The sequence below is a fragment of the Entelurus aequoreus genome, linkage group LG11, assembly GCF_033978785.1.
Source record: "Entelurus aequoreus isolate RoL-2023_Sb linkage group LG11, RoL_Eaeq_v1.1, whole genome shotgun sequence".
NCBI lineage: Eukaryota > Metazoa > Chordata > Actinopteri > Syngnathiformes > Syngnathidae > Entelurus > Entelurus aequoreus.
Genome location: NC_084741.1, coordinates 64,733,603 through 64,752,549, shown reverse-complemented (window position 1 = coordinate 64,752,549; position 18,947 = coordinate 64,733,603). Strand labels below are relative to the sequence as shown.

The window sequence follows — 18,947 nt, the reverse complement described above, 5'->3', positions numbered from 1 at the left end:
CAGACGTGCTACTGTGAGTATGCAGCTTTGGCTTTTTTTTGCGTATGTACGTAACTTTTTTTAAATATATAAGCTTTATGAACCTTGGGTTAGGTGAACGGTCTTTTGGGCTGAGTGATTGTGTGTGTTGATCATGTGTTTGAATTGTATTGGCGTGTTCTATGGAGCTAGGAGCTAGCAGAGGAGCTAGGAGCTAGCATAACAAACACGCAGGTGTTATTATGCAGGATTAATTTGTGGCATATTAAATATAAGCCTGGTTGTGTTGTGGCTAATAGAGTATATATATGTCTTGTGTTTATTTACTGTTGTAGTCATTCCCAGCTGAATATCAGGTACCGTGAGTATGCAGCCTTGGCTGCTAAACATTCGATAACTTGACCGTATGTGCGCGTCACGTACGTAACTTTTTAAAAATATATAAGCTTTATGAACCTTGGGTTAGGTAAACTGTCTTTTGGGCTGAGTGATTGTGTGTGTTGATCAGGTGTTTGAATTGTATTGGCGTGTTCTATGGAGCTAGGAGCTAGCAGAGGAGCTAGGAGCTAGCATAACAAACACGCAGGTGTTTTTATGCAGGATTAATTTGTGGCATATTAAATATAAGCCTGGTTGTGTTGTGGCTAATAGAGTATATATATGTCTTGTGTTTATTTACTGTTGTAGTCATTCCCAGCTGAATATCAGGTCACCCTCGGGTCTCACAGCATCTTCCCTATCTGAATAGCTTCAACTCCCCACTAGTCCTTCACTTGCACTTTACTCATCCACAAATCTTTCATCCTCGCTCAAATTAATGGGGAAATTGTCGCTTTCTCGGTCCGAATCTCTCTCACTTCATGCGGCCATCATTGTAAACAATAGGGAACTTTGCATATATGTTCAACTGACTACGTCACGCTACTTCCGGTAGGTGCAAGCCTTTTTTTTATCAGATACCAAAAGTTGCAATCTTTATCGTCGTTGTTCTATACTAAATCCTTTCAGCAAAAATATGGCAATATCGCGAAATGATCAAGTATGACACATAGAATAGATCTGCTATCCCCGTTTAAATAAAAAAAATTCATTTCAGTAGGCCTTTAAGCAAACAAAGGCTCCTAATTTAGCTGCTGACATATGCAGTAACATATTATGCCATATTGCTTTCTCAAAATTGTTAAGGACAAGTGGTAGAAAATGAATTATTAATCTACTTGTTCATTTACTGTTAATATCTGCTTACTTTGTCTTTTAACACGTTCTATCTACACTTCTGTTCAAATGTAATAATCACTTATTCTTCTGTTGTCTGGATACTTTACATTAGTTTTGGATGATACCACAAATTTAGGTATCAATCCGATTCCAAGTAGTTACCGGATCATACAGTGGTCATAATTTAAGTCCTCATGTGTCCAGGGACATATTTCCTGAGTTTATAAACATAATATTAATTTTAAAGGACCGTTACTTTTTAGAGGCAGTATAGTACCGAATATGATTCATTAGTATCGTAGGTAGTATACTAATACCGGTATACTGTACAACCCTATACACAATATTTATAAAACTCAACACAAGGAGGCTCTCAGTAGATTGAAATGTTTCTGCTGGACTTTGCATTGCATGACCTCATTTATAGACCATGCATTACTGATATTCTTTGTTTTCGGGATGTCAAATATTTGACTGTCTCGCGGTGAGCAAAGACCCCGTGTGTGTGTTTGTGTGTGCGGTCCAAAAATATAAAAGCCCGTGCGTTCTCTCCCGCCCCCTGCTACCATGTCCAGTGGTGTAAAGATGACATTTCCCATTTTTGACTCTTTTTTTTTTTTTCCTGAAATAATCAGCACCAATGACTCATTGTTCACTGCAGATGCTGCAACATTTGGCTCAAATGACCAGTGTGACTGACAGATGCCAGAGGTAATTAGATGCGACCTATTACGGTAGGGGCTGTCTGCCTGAAATACACCTCTGCGGTTCTCAGATGTCACCCATGAAATGAGACAGACACTCCAAATGAGCGAACAGCTCAGGCTAATATCCCATCACAAATGCTGTTTACTCCGGGTGTATGGATTTAGCTCAACTGTCCATGACCGCGCCTGGACGGATTATCAGAGAGAAGAAACAGTGCCATAGGAGAGACGTTCACAACACTGAGGGAAGAATGCTTCATATTTTATTCAGTCCATTTTCTGTCAGTTATGTCTCGTTCCCTCTCTTAATGCAGCCGGAGATGCAGCAACAGAGCGCTACTGCAGGCTGCCAGGCGGTGGCAAAGGGCCATAGCAGCATAATAAGAAATAATATTAGCAAGGGCGGTGACGCATTCTTCTTTGCCTAATGGAGGATGGTAAAACTTTTTAGTGGACTATGCCAATGTTAACGTTTGTATACCACTAAATTATCGGTTGCAAATAGAGATGTCCGATAAAATCGGCTTGCCGATATTATCGGCCGATAAATGCTTTAAAATGTAATATCGTAAATTATCGGTATTGTTTTTTTTATTATCGGTATCGTTTTTTTTTTTTTTTGTTTGTTTTTTTTTGTTTTTTTTTATTAAATCAACATAAAAAACACAAGATACACTTACAATTAGTGCACCAACACAAAAAACCTCCCTCCCCCATTCACACTCATTCACACAAAAGGGTTGTTTCTTTCTGTTACTGTTATTAATATTCTGGTTCCTACATTATATATCAATATATATCAATACAGTCTGCAAGGGATACAGTCCGTAAGCACACATGATTGTGCGTGCTGCTGGTCCACTAATATTTCTAACCTTTAACAGTTAATTTTACTCATTTTCATTCATTACTAGCTTCTATGTAACTGATTTTAAATTGTTTTACTTTCTTTTTTATTCAAGAAAATGTTTTTAATTTTTTTATCTTATTTTATTTTATTCATTTTTAAAAAAAGGACCTTATCTTCACCATACCTGGTTGTCCAAATTAGGCATAATAATGTGTTAATTCCACGACTGTATATATCGGTATCGGTTGTAATCGGTATCGGTAATTAAGAGTTGGACAATATCGGATATCGGCAAAAAAGCCATTATCGGACATCCCTAGTTGCAAACCATCGAGAGCATTGTGCCAATCATCGCTTTAAAAACACGTTTAGAGACAAAAAAGTGCGAAAAACTGTGAAAATCAAAAATTGTTTGTAAAATATCAATTAATGACTACACTGCCCAAAAGAGCTGACAAAATATGAGATAAAAAGACTAGATTTCAGGAAACAAAGGCTAAAAACTAGAGAAATTATCTGTCCATGTATAGTTACCATATTTTCCGGACCATAGGGCGCACCGGATTATAAAGCGCACTGCCGATTAATGGTCTATTTTTTTATCTTTTTTTCATATATAAGGTGCACCGGATTGTAGGGCGCATTAAAGGAGTGATATTATTTTTTTCTAAATTTAAAACCTTGTGTTTTACATGGTAAAATGGTAAATGGGTTATACTTGTATAGCGCTTTTCTACCTTCAAGGTACTCAAAGCGCTTTGACCCTATTTCCACATTCACCCATTCACACACACATTCACACACTGATGGCGGGAGCTGCCATGCAAGGCCCTAACCACGACCCATCAGGAGCAAGGGTGAAGTGTCTTGCTCAAGGACACAACGGACGTGACTAGGTTGGTAGAAGCTGGGGATCGAACCAGGAACCCTCAGGTTGCTGGAACCCCCAATTCCAACCCTTGATGCTGAGTGCCAAGCAGGGGAGGTAATGGGTCCCATTTTTATAGTCTTTGGTATGACTCGGCCGGACGTGGCTCACCTTCGGCAGCGTCTTCTCCCCGTCATCTTTGTTGTAGCGGTGTAGCGTGCAAGGACGGGAGTGGAAGAAGTGTCAAAAAATGGAGCTAACTGTTTTAATGACAATCAGACTTTACTTAAATCAATAACGGAGCAGCATCTCCTCATCCGGAAACAACAACACCGGAAATGTGTCCCGTGAAAAAACGTCCGACCGGAACTCTCGAATAACTAAAGTTCCTTGGGTGAATAATGTAAACTCACTACACCGGTATGTTTTAGCGCTTTCATGGCGAGTTTACTGACAGATATAAGAACTTTACACTACTTTATATTAGAAATGGCACGTAATGTGCGTAAAGGGAGTGGCGGCCCAGACTGTGGAGAGGTATCTGAAGCTGGTTCCTAACTCCAATTTTTTCCAGCAATTTAAAGCAAAAACTTTGCACATGCGGCTCATATCTCAACATGATTCTAAGGTTGAGCATTCCCTTATAAGTTAAAGTTTTTATTCCTTTATTTCCCGTTACTCCAAAACATGCATATAGGTCGCTCCTCAAAAATCCCATTTTGACTCTGGCTGATATGGTGAAATAACCGCATGCTGTGTCTTACACAGTAGAAAATGATTCGATCTGAATGAATTAATTACAACCAACAATCAACAGGATTAAATCAAGCAGCATCCAGAGGGTCAGCAGCAATGTGCAGTGGCAGCAATGTGTGGTCATTTGCATATTTTACTTTCATGGTTCATCCAAGTTTAAAATGTTAATTACTGTACAACAACTGCACAATTTGACCTTTTATTGTCCCGAATCATCTCTCCCAGATGCTCTTTTAGTGCAGCCTCTGATTAGACAAAATCCCACTCTGCCTTGGACTGTCTTGAAGAATTGTCACAAAGCAACTCGATACCGTAAAACTGTTGTACAATTGTATTTATCGCACTCTCTCACGAACTAACACACAATCAATAAAGCCAGTAATTGTTGGACGTCAAGTTTAATCAACAGAATATTTAGCATGTAAAAAACCCACTTGAACAAATATGTTTCAAACATCAAATATTGTAGGCATTTTGAATCAATCAATCAATCAAAGTTGACTTATATAGCCCTGAAACACAAATGTCTCAAAGGGCTGCACAAGCCACGACAACATCCTCTGCTCAGATATCACATCAGGGCAAGAAAAAACCCAATGGGAACTACGAGAAACCTTGGAAGGGACCGCAGATGTGGGGACCCCCAAACCCCTGGGTGACCGGTGCAATGGATGCCAAGTGGACACGGTTAATAACGTGAGAGTCCGATCCATAGTGTGGCATGCAGGGGATCCCCTTCGTCGGGGCGCAGAGACGTCACCGACTGATGCATAACAAGGAGTGGTCCACCCCGGATCCCGATTTCAAGTCCAGTCCATTGGAAGGCCAGCAGGGGATCATCTTGAATGAAGACAAGTCAACAGCGTAGAGACGTCACCAACTGATGCACAGAGGAGCGGTCCACCCTAGGTCCCGACTTTGAACAGCTAGTGCATCCTCCATGGAGGCTGGTCCGTGGTCACCTGATAACCTCTCCACGCAGGAGAGGGGTGCAGAGAAGAAAAGAAAAACAATAGATCAACTGGTCTGAAAAGGGGGGTTTATTTAAAGGCCTACTGAAATGAGATGTTCTTATTTAAACGGGGATAGCAGATCCATTCTATGTGTCATACTTGATCATTTCGCGATATTGCCATATTTTTGCTGAAAGGATTTAGTAGAGAACATCGACGATAAAGTTCGCAACTTTTGGTCGCTGATAAAAAAGCCTTGCCTGTACCGGAAGTAGCGTGACGTCACAGGTTGTGGAGCTCCTCACATCTCCACATTGTTTACAATCATGGCCACCAGCAGCGAGAGCGATTCGGACCAGAAAGCGACGATTTCCCCATTAATTTGAGCGAGGATGAAAGATTTGTGGATGAGGAAAGTGAGAGTGAAGGATTAGAGGGCAGTGGAAGCGATTCAGATAGGGAAGATGCTGTGAGAGGCGGGAGGGACCTGATATTCAGCTGGGAATGACTAAAACAGTAAACAAACACAAGACATATATATACTATATTAGCCACAACACAACCAGGCTTATATTTAATATGCCACAAATTAATCCCGCATAACAAACACCTCCCCCCTCCCGTCCATATAACCCGCCAATACAACTCAAACACCCGCACAACACACTCAATCCCACAGCCCAAAGTACCGTTCACCTCCGCAAAGTTCATACAGCACATATATTTCCCCAAAGTTACGTAGGTGACATGCACATAGCGGCACGCACGTACGGGCAAGCGATCAAATGTTTGGAAGCCGCAGCTGCATACTCACGGTAGCGCGTATCCAACTCAAAGTCCTCCTGGTAAGAGTCTCTGTTGTACCATCTCCACAAGCATGCATATCCAACTCAAAGTCCTCCTGGTAAGAGTATCTGTTGTCCCAGTTCTCCACAGGCCAATGGTAAAGCTTGACTGTCATCGTTCGGGAATGTAAACAATGAAACACCGGCTACGTGTTTGTGTTGCTGCAGCCTGCCGCTAATACACCGCTTCCCACCTACAGCTTTCTTCTTTGCTGTCTTCATTGTTCATTAAACAAATTGCAAAAGATTCACCAACACAGACGTCCAAAATACTGTGGAATTTTGCGATGAAAACAGACGACTTAATAGCTGGCCACAATGCTGTCCCAAAATGTCCGCTACAATCTGTGACGTCACGCGCAAACGTCATCATACCGAGACGTTTTCAGCAGGATATTTCGCGGGAAATTTAAAATTGCACTTTACTAATCTAACCCGGCCGTATTGGCATGTGTTGCAATGTTAAGATTTCATCATTGATATATAAACTATCAGACTGTGTGGTCGGTAGTAGTGGCTTTCAGTAGGCCTTTAAAGGCTTGTGTATACAACTGAGTTTTAAGATGGGACCTAAATGCTTCTATTGAGGTAGCATCTCTAACTGTTACCGGGAGGGCATTCCATAGTACTGGAGCCCGAATAGAAAACGCTCTATAGCCCGCAGACTTTTTTTGGGCTCTGGGAATCACTGATAAGCCGGAGTTCTTAGAACGCAGATTTCTTGCCGGGACATACGGTACAATACAATCCGCAAGATAGGATGGAGCTAGACCGTGTAGTATTTTATACGTAAGTAGTAAAACCTTAAAGTGGCATCTTAAGTGCACAGGAAGCCAGTGCAGGTGAGCCAACTGTAGTCTTTTAATGCTAGACCTGACAATATGTTACAGTAATCGAGACAAGACGTAACGAACGCACGAATAATGATCTCAGCATCGGTCGTGGACAAAATGGGACACATTTTAGCGATATTACGGACACGCCTCCAGCTGACTACAATCTGGTGTGTTGGTCAGCTTTAGGGGCATGTAGAGTTGGGTGTCATCAGCATAACAGTGAAAGCTTGCACTGCATTTGCGTATGATATCGCCAAGCGGCAGCATGTAGATGCTAAAGAGTGCAGGGCCAAGAACCGAACCCTGTGGAACTCCGCACGTTACCTTAACATACTCCAAGTTCACATTGTTATGGGAAACTCACTGCATCCTGTCAGTAAGATAGAAGTTAGACCAAGAAAAGGCTAAATATGACATACCAATACGTGTTTTGATACGTTCTAGTACAGGCCTGGGCATTTATTTTGACTCGGGGGGCCAAATTTTGAGAAAACAGTGTGTCTGGTGGCCGGTATATCTATTTCAGGGGTCACCAACCTTTTTGAAACCAAGAGCTACTTCTTGGGTACTGATTAATGCGAAGGGCTACCAGTTTGATACACACTTAAATAAATTGTCAGAAATAGCCAATTTGCTCAATTTACCTTTAACTCTATATTATTATTAATAATTAATGATATTTACACTTAATTGAACGGTTTAAAAGAGGAGAAAACACGAAAAAAATTACAATTAAATTTTGAAACATAGTGTATCTTCAATTTCGACTCTTTAAAATTCAAAATTCAACCGAAAAAAAGAAGAGAAAAACTAGCTAATTCGAATCTTTTTGAAAAAATTATAAAAAGAATTTATGGAACATCATTAGTAATTTTTCCTGATCAAGATTAATTTTTGAATTTGAATGACATGTTTTAAACAGGTTAAAATCCAATCTACACTTTGTTAGAATATATAACAAATTGGACCAAGCTATATTTCTAACAAAGACAAATCATTATTTCTTCTAGATTTTCCAGAACAAAAATTTTAAAAGAAATTCAAAAGACTTTGAAATAAGATTTAAATTTGATTCTACAGATTTTCTAGATTTGCCAGAATAATTTTTTTGAATTTTAATCATAATAAGTTTGAAGAAATATTTCACAAATATTCTTCGTCGAAAAAACAGAAGCTAAAATGAAGAATTAAATTAAAATGTATTTATTATTCTTTACAATAAAAAAAATAAACTTACTTAAACATTGATTTAAATTGTCAGGAAAGAAGAGGAAGGAATTTAAAAGGTAAAAAGGTATATGTGTTTAAAAATCCTAAAATCATTTTTAAGGTTGTATTTTTTCTCTAAAATTGTCTTTCTGAAAGTTATAAGAAGCAAAGTAAAAAAATGTATGAATTTATTTAAACAAGTGAAGACCAAGTCTTTAAAATATTTTCTTGGATTTTCAAATTCTATTTGAGTTTTGTCTCTCTTAGAATTAAAAATGTCGGGCAAAACGAGACCAGCTTGCTAGTAATTGAGTAAAATTTAAAAAATAGAGGCAGTAAGTGCTGCTATTTGAGCTATTTTTAGAACAGGTCAGCGGGCTACTCATCTGGTCCTTACGGGCTACCTGGTGCCTGCGGGCACCGCGTTGGTGACCCCTGATCTATTTTTAGGAACACTAATACAAAACCTCACAATAATGTCTGATTGAAAGCTAAAAACGTTATGACAGACCGCCTTAAAAAACAGAACTTTACATTTTTTTACTGAATGAGACACCCAGAATGTACATGAAAATAATGTATAAACGATAAAACACTAAATATTGACAACATATGAACGTCACACCCATGGTATAGTTCAAGACTTACGGTAATTTTAAAAACATCATTGCACATCATAATGGCAGCTACAGTTTCCATGTAAAAGATCTAAAAAAATTATTTGGGAATGTCCGGCGGGCCAGATTGAAGAGCTTAACGGGCCTTAATTTGCCCAGGTCTGATTTATTGAGTGCTGGCTTCAGATTATTACTTGAAATCAAATTGGGAAAATTTGATCACAGGTTGAGTTAACTAAAAGTGTGTACACTCCTGCATGCAGGACCTAAAATGTCTGGGCATGCTCCTGGAAAATCTCTCCCCTGACCCGGATCAGGGGATCAATTGACTCCAGGAGCGTCTGTGGCGCGACATGTCAGCAGTGGATGCAAAGATAAATGATCACCCAGTGTTGCTCGTTTGATTTCCACACAGCGAAAAGCCATCTTTTTTCCAGTCAAGTTGTCTGTCCCATTTGCACAACAGCAGGTGAAATTGATTCACAATTGTTTGCTTCCTAGCAACTGAGGTTGATCAATAACGTGTGGTTTAACACGCTGATGTTTATATGAGCAATGTAGTTTGTAACCAGTCAATGCCAGTGTATGGTTGAATTACAGACCCCGTTTCCATATGAGTTGGGAAATTGTGTTAGATGTAAATATAAACGGAATACAATGATTTGCAAATCCTTTTCAACCCATATTCAATTGAATGCACTACAAAGACAACATATTTGATGTTCAAACTCATAAACTTTATTCTTTTTTGCAAATAATAATTAACTTGGAATTTCATGGCTGCAACACGTGCCAAAGTAGTTGGGAAAGGGCATGCTCACCACTGTGTTACATGGCCTTTCCTTTTAACAACACTCAGTAAACGTTTGGGAACTGAGGAGACACATTTTTTAAGCTTCTCAGGTGGAATTCTTTCCCATTCTTGCTTGATGTACAGCTTAAGTTGTTCAACAGTCCGGGGGTCTCCGTTGTGGTATTTTAGGCTTCATTATGCGCCACACATTTTCAATGGGAGACAGGTCTGGACTACAGGCAGGCCAGTCTAGTACCCGCACTCTTTTACTATGAAGCCACGTTGATGTAACACGTGGCTTGGCATTGTCTTGCTGAAATAAGCAGGGGCGTCCATGGTAACGTTGCTTGGATGGCAACATATGTTGCTCCAAAACCTGTATGTACCTTTCAGCATTAATGGTGCCTTCACAGATGTGTAAGTTACCCATGTCTTGGGCACTAATACACCCTCATACCATCACAGATGCTGGCTTCTCAACTTTGCGCCTATAACAATCCGGATGGTTCTTTTCCTCTTTGGTCCGGAGGACACGACGTCCAAAGTTTCCAAAAACAATTTGAAATGTGGACTCGTCAGACCACAGAACACTTTTCCACTTTGTATCAGTCCATCTTAGATGAGCTCAGGCCCAGCGAACCCGACTGCGTTTCTGGGTGTTGTTGATAAACGGTTTCCGCCTTGCATAGGAGAGTTTTAACTTGCACTTACAGATGTAGCGACCAACTGTAGTTACTGACAGTGGGTTTCTGAAGTGTTCCTGAGCCCATGTGGTGATATCCTTTACACACTGATGTCGCTTGTTGATGCAGTACAGCCTGAGGGATCGAAGGTCACGGGCTTAGCTGCTTATGTGCAGTGATTTCTCCAGATTCTCTGAACCCTTTGATGATATTACGGACCGTAGATGGTGAAATCCCTAAATTCCTTGCAATAGCTGGTTGAGAAAGGTTTTTCTTAAACTGTTCAACGATTTGCTCACGCATTTGTTGACAAAGTGGTGACCCTCGCCCCATCCTTGTTTGTGAATGACTGAGCATTTCATGTAATCTACTTTTATACCCAATCATGGCACCCACCTGTTCCCAATTTGCCTGTTCACCTGTGGGATGTTCCAAATAAGTGTTTGATGAGCATTCCTCAACTTTATCAGTATTTATTGCCACCTTTCCCAACTTCTTTGTCACGTGTTGCTGGCATCAAATTCTAAAGTTAATGATTATTTGCAACAAAAAAAAAAGTTTATCAGTTTGAACATCAAATATGTTGTCTTTGTAGCATATTCAACTGAATATGGGTTGAAAAGGATTTGCAAATCATTGTATTCCGTTTATATTTACATCTAACACAATTTCCCAACTCATATGGAAACGGGGTTTGTACATAGCAAGATGTTACCTACTGATACAGATGACAGCACATGACATGAATGTTCTGTGTCTTAGTTTGTAAGCGAACATCGAAGAGTTGCGCTGCCTTGTCTTACGTCATGTCACTTTTTACCATGTTTATTTTCAGTGAAGTCATGTGGCTGTCAGGTGGCGTTTGATTGGTGAAATGGAGTGAAACGTCTTACGTCGAATTGGTGAACCACAGTCATGGGACCGTGGCTCGCTGGAAAACAAGCCAAATAAAAGAGCTGTTTGTAATATTAGGACCATCGGTGCTAAATATTAACTTATCACTTTCCTCTGGAATTGTTCCTCTAGCATTAAAAAAAAGCAGGTATTCATCCTCTGCTCAAAAGACCTAACCTCCATCTTGACCTCATGGTAAACTACCGGCCGGTGTCTCACCTTCCCTTAAAAAAATCGGAAAAATCGTTGCACAGCAGCTAAATGAACACTTAGCATCTAACAATCTCTCTGAACCCTTTTAGTCCGGTTTCAGGGCAAATCACTCTAAGGAGACAGTCCTCGCAAAAATGACTATTGACCTATTGCTAACTATGGATGCTGATGCCTCATCCATGTTGCTGCTACTTGATTTTAGCGCTGCTTTCCATACAGTCGATCATAACATTCTACAAGAACAGACCTGGGCAAATTAAGGCCCGGGGGCCACATGCGGCCCGTTAAGCTTTTCAATCTGGCCCGCCGGACATTCCCAAATCATTTTTTTTTATATCTTTAAGATGGAAAGTGTAGCTGCCATTATGATGTGCAGTGATGTTTTCAAATGACCGTAAGTCTTGAACTATACAAAGTATTTCAATGGTTGGAATTTGCGCTTTTGCATGATATACTAGTTACTATGGTCATCTAATTAGTTACTATGGTCATCTAATTAGTTACTATGGTAATCTAATGAGTTACTATGGTAATTTAAGTCACAGCAGCTCAGATGAGGCACCAAGCAGTTTGAAGATTTTCACAACAAAGTTCTAAAGCTTAGTGATATCTCAGATATATCAGATTGTAGGTGGTTTTTTTGTTTGTTTTGCTGAGTTTGTTGCATTTTTGTTGTTTTTTTGTTTGATTGTAAAATATGTCGATGGAGTGGGGGTGTGACGTTCATACGTTGTCAATATTCAGTGTTTTATCGGTTATAGTTAATATTGTAAATCCCACATTCTTTATTTTCATGTACATTCTGGATGTCTTATTCAGTAAAAAAAATACAATTCCATTCCGTTTTTTAAGGTGGTCTATCATAAAGTTGTTAGCTTTCAATCAACATTATTGTGAGGTTTTGTAGGTATACCGGCTCCCAGACACATTTTTTTTCTCTAAATTTGGCTCCCTGAGTCAAAATAATTGCCCAGGCCTGGTTTACACTGACGGGAAAAAAGGTCACGTATGGGCAAACAAATCTTATTTCAGCAGCAGTGTAAATATAGCTTCTAACACACAACACAAAGGAAGAAAATTCACGTTGAAAAACAAGTGAGATATCTCAACAGACCTCATAACTGTACATGACGACTCCTTCACATAATGCAACACTGGTGTCAGTGAGTATTTCTGAGGTATTCTGTCGCAGATCTCAATTACCATGCTGTGCTTCCACTTGCATTGTAATATGAATTTGTTTAGTCATCCTTCAGAGCCGCCGTGACTTGCGGAACAGTTTTATGCCACGTGTAAATGTATTTGACATTTATAGTCATCAACTCATAAAGGATGATAGGTTTCGTCTTGAAAGGATGCTCACTCATGTGTGCAGAGTTGGAATGCACTGTACACAGATCTTAAGAAAACCATCTATAATTTGTAACTCCTGTATATTCAAATCACTTGAGTTTATTCTCAGCTAAAACCTGTTTTTTTACCGCTCCCTCCTCTGTCACCCTCACACACATACGATGTTGTATTATTTAAGAGTGATGCATGGCTAGCAGGTAGGCCGCGTTCACGTCTGGGAATTTAAGTATGCCAAAGTTCAAAATGCCAGATGACTACGATGTGCTTTCAGCTGGCTGGTGTGAGTAATGTGTGGAAAGGGAACAGTAACACTCCTGTCATGTTTCTGGCCTCTCCACCTGCCCACTTACCTCTCATTAAAAGGAATTAACCATCAATAAGCAGCAATTACTCCAAATGTGAAAAAAAAACGTGACCTGTAGCCAAACAGATCAACAGGTTCAGAAAGTTTTCAAGGTTTTTTATTTGCAAAAAACGGTGATGAATTTGAATACTTATATGTTGTTGTTCTATTTTAAAAGTCCTGTTAATTTCCAGTTATACAAATCTTAATTTAGGATGTTTTATCAAGTACAATGAACTAGCAGCATAGACTGATAACTTCATTTGTTTTGATTATTTTTTTTACCTAAATTCCAGTCTTTTTATCCCATATTTTATTAGCTCTATTTTGCAGTGTTGTGTATAAGCTACAGTGTGTTGTCTAGTCATTGGGTAGTATGTGCCATTAAACTTAACCTAGTCTGGTTATGTTGATTCCCACAAAGTGTTTATGCTGTAAGTATTGTACTTATTACACACCAGCTGTTTGATAGTACTGAGCATTTTAGATGTAGTTTTGTTTACCAAATTTGGAGGTCTTGAAATCGCCATGTAAAAAACCCAAAACCAGTGAAGTTGGCATGTTGTGTGCTGTTAAATACAGTACAGCTTAAATGTAGACACAGCTTACAGTACCTGTCATGCTGTGTTCACCCCGACGGCCAAACCGTATCATCACTTCCGGTGTAGATATTTCATATATCAATGTGTACACCTGTGGCTAATCGACATGTGCGCCCAATATACAAAAGCCACGCTGTTGTAATACGTGCAGAATGTGGCTTGGTATTGTCTTGCTGAAATAAGCAGGGGCGTCCATGATAACGTTGCTTGAATGGCAACATATGTTGCTCCAAAACCTGTATGTACCTTTCAGCATTAATGGTGCCTTCACTTACAGATGTGTAAGTTACCCATGCCTTGGGCACTAATACACCCCCAGACCATCACAGAAGCTGGCTTTTGAACTTTGCACCTATAACAGTCCGGATAGTTATTTTCCTCTTTGTTCCGGGTGACACAATGTCCACAGTTTCCAAAAACAATTTGAAATGTGGACTCGTCAGACCACAGAACACTTTTACACTTTGCATCAGTCCATTTTAGATGAGCTCTGGCCCAGAGAAGCCGGCTGTGTTTCTGGGTGTTGTTGGTAAATGGCTTTGGCTTTGCATAGTAGAGTTTTAACTTGCTCTTACAGATGTAGCGGCCAACTGTAGTTACTGACAGTGGTTTTCTGAAGTGTTCCTGAGCCCATGTGGTGATATCCTTTATACACTGATGTCGCTTTTTGATGCAGTACAGCCTGAGGGATCCAAGGTCACGGGCATTCAATGTTGGTTTTTGGCCTTGCCGCTTACATGCAATGATTTCTCCAGATTCTCTGAACCTTTTGATGATATTACTAGACCGTAGATGGTGAAATCCCTAAATTCCTTGCTATATAGCTTGTTGAGAAATGTTGTTCTTAAACTGTTCGACAATTTGCTCACGCATTTGTTCACAAAGTGGTGACCCTCGCCCCATCCTTGTTTGCGAATGACTGAGCATTTCATGGAAGATGCTTTTATACCCAATCATGGCACCCACCTGTTCCCAATTGGCCTGTTCACCTGCGGGATGTTCCAAATAAGTGTTTGATGAGCATTCCTCAACTTTCTCAGTCTTTTTATGCCACTTGAGCCAGCTTTTTTGAAACATGTTGCAGCCATCAAATTTAAAATGAGCTAATATTTGCACACAAAAAAAAATTTAGTTTGTCAGTTCCAACATTAAATATCTTGTCTTTGCAGTCTATTCAATTGAATGTAAGTTGAAAAGGATTTGCGAATCATTGTATTTTGTTTTTATTTACCATTTACACAAAGTGCCAACTTCACTGGTTTTTGGGTTTTGTATGTGCAAAAATTAGGTGGGTGCGGCTTAAAAAAAGATACGGAAACTGTTCGAATAAATACTTATTTGCAAAAACTGTACTATCAAGTTATATAATTTTTTATCCAACTATGTTGTGATCATATAAACTAAAGCTGAAAACATGCTCTTACAGTTTTAGTTCAAATCCACAGTTGCAGCAACCAAGCTCAGTCAGAATTCCACAAACACCTTCTGCTTATTAAAGTCAAGAAATTGAAAAATCAATTAGGTTTGACTGTGCAAAAGCAGTCTTTAATGCTAAAAAATTTTTTGAACAAAAGCGGTACAAAAAATCCATAGAATGTGACATTACGGCAACAAAGAATCGTGTTTTCTGCTTCACTGTTTCAACCGAGGCTGATTCAGTTCGCTCTTAATTTGTGCCGTGCAGCAGTCAATCATGGCAGAATGCTGTTATTATGGCGAAAGGGAAAAGCTGCCAGCATGGCACTGTCGCTCTGTTTTAGCCCTTAGATCCGTCAGCATGTAACACCAAGTGACAGGCAAAGCTGACTGAAAAATCAAAGCCTTCTTTAGGTTCCACATTTTTCAAATTGCACTATTTGAGTGGCTTATAGAAACTTCAAAGCGTCGGAAAAAGAGGACTTTTTAATTTCAGATAAGGCCTCCAAGCTGAATGTGAACTGCTGCGAGTGAAGAAGCTCACATCCTAATCAATGTGGCCAGCTGAATTCTAGAGCGAGGAACTCATTTTCTGAGTCCTGTTTTTTTTCCCTGCTCCCCCTCACTCATGTTTTTTTCCTTCTTTTTATAATTTGCATAATCATGTTTTTTTGGGGGGGTTGTTTTTTTTCAAAATTCTGGCAGCATAGCCGCAGTTGAAGTGTATTGATTTAAAAAGCTCTAGAGCAAAATACATTTAATTACTCAAGCTGCAGTAGTATCATGAGGTTTATTGATTCCTGTGTTATTCTATTGTCTTTATCAAGCCTACATAAGCTCCTGTAAGCCTAAAGTCCACAGTTGGTGTGTCTGTCTCTCTCTCTTAAATTGTACCTGCTTCCTCAGGGTCGTGAATGACGGACTAGTAGTATTTATACCCATCTATTAAGGGGGGCAGGGGGGGAGTCATCTGGAGATCAAGGGGTGGTGGGGGGGATGATGTCACACTCAGTGGAAATACAACCGGAATTTGCAAAGCTAGGTTAGACTTATACTTAAACAAACGTTATTGATCCACAAGGGGAAATCGTTCCATACAGTAGCTCAGTTACAAAGGATGGAAAGGATACAAGGGCACAAAAAGAGGGCGAAAACAAAAGGTATAAAGTAGACAAAAAATGTACCATAGTAGCAATTAGGGTTGTACGGTATACCGGTATTAGTATAGTACCACGATGCAAACGAATCATTTTCGGTACTATACTACTTCTGAAGCCCGCGTCGTCGTCACGCCGTGACATTGCTGGTTTTACAAGCAGACGAGCATGTTCGGCAGCGCACAATCACAGAGTACTTACAAGCAGACACAGTGTGTAGACAGAAAAGGGAGAAGGGACGCATTTTGGCTTAAAAACTAACGATAAAGGTGAAGTTATAACGCTGAAACGCCCTCAGGAAGAGGTGCTTTAAGACATGGCTAGCTAGCTAGCGGCTAACATCCATCCGCCGTCGGCAGTGTTTTAGCTACTTCTAAATCACTAATCCTCGCCTCCATGGCGACAAACAAAGTACGTTTCTTACAAGTATCATCCCTGCAGGACGAGGAATAGCTAAACATGCTTCACTACACACCGTAGCTCACCGGCATCAAAATGTAAACAAACGCCATTGGTGCATCTACACCTGACATCCACTATAATGATACCAAGTACAGGCACGTATCTAGTCAATACTACTATGATTACGTTGATATTTTTTGGCATCACAACATCTTCTTTCATTTTTTTAAAATACATATTATGTTTATAAACTCAGGAAATATGTCCCTGGACACATGAGGACTTTGAATATGACCTGTAACTACTTGGTATCGGATTGATACCTAAATTTGTGGTATCATCCAAAACTAATGTAAAGTATCAAACAACAGAAGAATAAGTGATTATTACATTTTAACAGAAGTGTGGATAGAACATATTAAAAGAGAAAGTAAGCAGATATTAACAGTAAATGAACAAGTAGATTAATAATTCATTTTCTACCACTTGTCCTTAATAATTTTGACAACATAATAGAATGATAAATGACACAATATGTTACTGCATATGTCAGCAGACTAAATTAGGAGCCTTTGTTTGTTTACTTACTACTAAAAGACAAGTTGTCTTGTATGTTCACTATTTTATTTAAGGACAAACTTGCAATAAGAAACACATGTTTAATGTACCCTGAGAGATTTTTTGTTAAAATAAAGCCAATAATGCAATTTTTTGTGGTCCCCTTTATTTAGAAAAGTACCGAAAAGTATCGAAATAATTTTAGTATCGGTACCGGTACCAACATATGTTTATTTGTTTATTTCTTCAAGGCATTTCTTGTTTAGCACTTCGCAATACTGCTACATGATGCTTTGTGTTTCACTAAAGCTGGATCTGTTTTGCAGAGCTTCTAAAACTTGTAGATCACCTTATGGATCATCTGTTTTTCCCCAAGTAATCGTCGTTGGCTCTCACAAAGTCTGCATGATTTGCATTGTTGTTAGTGGGGAAGGGATCTGCGGTTCCTACCACTACGTCACGCGATCACATGTCTGGCTTCCTAATTACCTCTCAAAATGGCTCTTTCAGTGTCATACATCAGATATATAGATATATGATAATAGCTTCAATGTAAAGGCAACTTGTTTTTCCACTCTACTGGTACTGCTAGTTGTTCATTGTTATTCTAGAATTTTCTTTACATTGATTGTTTTCCATGGCTGTGTTGACATTTCCTTTCCTTCCTGCTTTGGTAGCTGTGGGGACTATAATCAGATGAGGGTTACATTTCAAATAACATTTTTACATTTAATATATTATTTTGATATTTAATATATTAATATATGTCTATAGGTCATTAAAAATATATATAACTATCGATATTGACCGATATAAAACACTTATATCTTGATACCGTTTTCAGCCATATCGTCCAGCTCTAAAAATATATCATAAAGCCTAAAATCAATTTTCCCATTGCTTTGAAGGTAGAGATGTATTCGGTATTAATCGTAAAAGCATTGTAATAAATCATGATTGACGCTATAATGGGAGTCAATGGGACAAAATTGTAGCGTGCATTAGTAGAAGTGACTGTTCTGTACATGTATTTGTACATGCAAATGTATTTTTATAATGTATACACCAGTGGTTCTCAGTGACGAGCATGAATGCCAAACAAATTCCTCAGACCGATTAGCCATTTTTATTCAATATAATTAGTAATTGTGAAAAATATAGACACTTAAAATATATATGTTCTGTCGAACCATGAATGATAACATAAGCTAGCCTGTGGTGTTCTTGTTTTTTTGTTGTTGTTTGAATTATATAACAGAGCAAGTTGCAAACAGCTGAGCCCCTTTAAAATATTTATTTACATCGAGTTATACATTCAGAATTTTTCTAAAAATGTTGTACTAATTCATTTGGTGGTCGTATGATATGGTTATAATAACAGACGGATGAATTTATGTTGAAAGTGTATTTGGAATTAAACAAAACTGTCACAAGGGCATGACATACACTATTCTTTTTTTTAAATGTATTAATTTTTTTTCAGGCAAATCATATTGTTGATGTAGATGCCCATATCGGCTGTACAGATTTACTTTACAAAAGAGAAGTGTGGACATACCCTATTTTAATTTTCCGGAGGGAACTATCCTGAAGGAATCAATAAAGTTCTATCTATCTATCTATCTATCTATCTATCTATCTATCTATCTATCTATCTATCTATCTATCTATCTATCTATCTATCTATCTATCTAT

The 18,947-nt window shown here is 38.9% G+C and overlaps 1 protein-coding gene across 1 annotated transcript in view; it reads left to right on the top strand.

The window, feature by feature from the left end:
• Positions 1-18,947, top strand: part of cep162 (centrosomal protein 162) — a 461,180-nt gene that overhangs the window by 256,454 nt on the left and 185,779 nt on the right. The gene's annotated exons all lie outside the window — the stretch shown is intronic.